Raw genomic sequence first — 1,807 nt, 5'->3', positions numbered from 1 at the left:
GGTGTACTCCGAGAGGATACTTTATGGCCTTCAGCACAGCCATGTGCATAATAGTGTCCCCAGTACTAGCTGTGTTGAATATTCATTAGGCACATGACCTCCTGAGATTCTTTGTTGACCATGGAGATTCTGTATGGCCCACGATTTCTAGTGTACAATGTACACTCGCTGTTGCACCTTGCAGCCAATGTCGCTTCTTTTGGATGCCTTGACAACTTCAGCGCATTTCCATTCGAAAGCAAGCTCTTTCAAATTAAAAGAACGGTAAGATCTGGGAAAAACCCTCTTGTGCAGGTTGCCAACTGCCTAGAAGAAAACTTAAAAGTTAAAATCCCAAATGAGCAGCAAACCACAACCTAGGAAAAGTCTGTCTTCATACTCGGTGACAGCGAATGCTGAAAGTCCCCGGCAGCCCCCGGACATCCAGGACTGGCAGAGTATTAATCGCATTACATCAATGTTTGAAATTAATTCTCAGTAGTGGGAAATTATTTTAAATTATGGTTAGTCATGTGATGTAATTATTATTATTTTTTGTATACAGCTGTTGAATTGGAACCAATAGCAGGTGCAAGCACAGCGCTAGACCCAAGCATCCACATACGAGAAGGTAAATGTACAGCAGGACAGGTCATGAAAGGGATGCCAAGCGAGGGGATGGAAAAAAATAAAATAGCTTGAAACATGTGTAATCATAACTACAGATACAGTAAAAGTAGACCTACAACAACATATTGTATTTTGTGTATGCATCACAACATCATCAGTGCATCGGGGCATGGCCATTTTCAAATATCAAGGATATTGTCTGGCCTCGTGCCTAAAGCCCCACTCTCACTCATGCTTAAATTAGTGTCTTTCAATAAGAGATTGAATGATATGCCATTAATTTTTACACTACATTTGAATGAATTCACACAGAGGTCAGTAAGCTGTTCGAGGGCTTTGAGAGGAGGATGCTGTTGAAGCTGGAAATGATGCAGGAGGGCTCCAACAGCATCCTCACCAGGGTGGAGACCCTCCTGGAGGCCCAGGGGAACAGGCCAGTGGCAGATGAGGTGGAGAACCTGTTGGAGCAGCCGCTGGAGACCCTGGAGGAGTTTGAACAGTTGTGCCACAGCTTCCAGGCAGATGCCACATAGAAGAAAAAGATTGTGAGAGCGATTCATTCAACATTTTCTTTCCTGATATTTTGTGATGTTTCTCATGACAGGTCTTTTGATTTTTTACAGATTCAGTACTTGAGTCTGCAGGCTCGGGTGAGCCTCGGAGACGGAGTGAGGAGAATGCTGAGAAATATCGACAGCAATGGACTGTGGGGCCACTACAGTTACAAGGGGAGAAAGGGAAACAGCCATTTCAGGCGCTGCCCATAAACCAGGCGTTGATAACTAAGTGATATTTACATAAACCCATCAGTGTTTTCACTCAGCCTAATTAATCCTATTCCACTGTTGCCATTCTTACAGGCATGCGTGGAAGACTGCATCGCAATGACCTCAAACATGCCCCACACCGTAGTAGTGCAATATCTACTTTTTTTCTGCGTAACGGTGGAAACCCATGACACCGTTACGAGCGACGCGATATTCTAATCCCATGCATTTCAACGGGAGCCAATCCATTGTGACGTAGACCACCTTTTTGGGCGACGCGACCGATAAAAGTTGAAAATTGTTGAATCCTATGCAAATGAGGAGCGATTTTTCCCGCAGCGGCCAATCAGAATGTTTGGTGTCGTCTCTGACAGTTTGAAAATGCTATTTCCACACGTTACAACACGCCCACTCAAAGTGATGGAAGCGTA

At 44.4% G+C, this 1,807-nt stretch overlaps 1 long non-coding RNA gene across 1 annotated transcript; it reads left to right on the top strand.

The window, feature by feature from the left end:
• The first annotated feature begins 546 nt into the window (after positions 1–546).
• Positions 547–1,560, top strand: LOC116223143. The gene is made up of 3 exons (XR_004164928.2): positions 547–610; positions 922–1,154; positions 1,233–1,560. It is a non-coding gene; the product is annotated as an uncharacterized LOC116223143 (long non-coding RNA).
• Positions 1,561–1,807: the final 247 nt, after the last annotated feature.

This window comes from Clupea harengus, chromosome 13 (assembly GCF_900700415.2).
Source record: "Clupea harengus chromosome 13, Ch_v2.0.2, whole genome shotgun sequence".
NCBI lineage: Eukaryota > Metazoa > Chordata > Actinopteri > Clupeiformes > Clupeidae > Clupea > Clupea harengus.
This window is presented reverse-complemented; position numbering and strand designations above follow the sequence as displayed.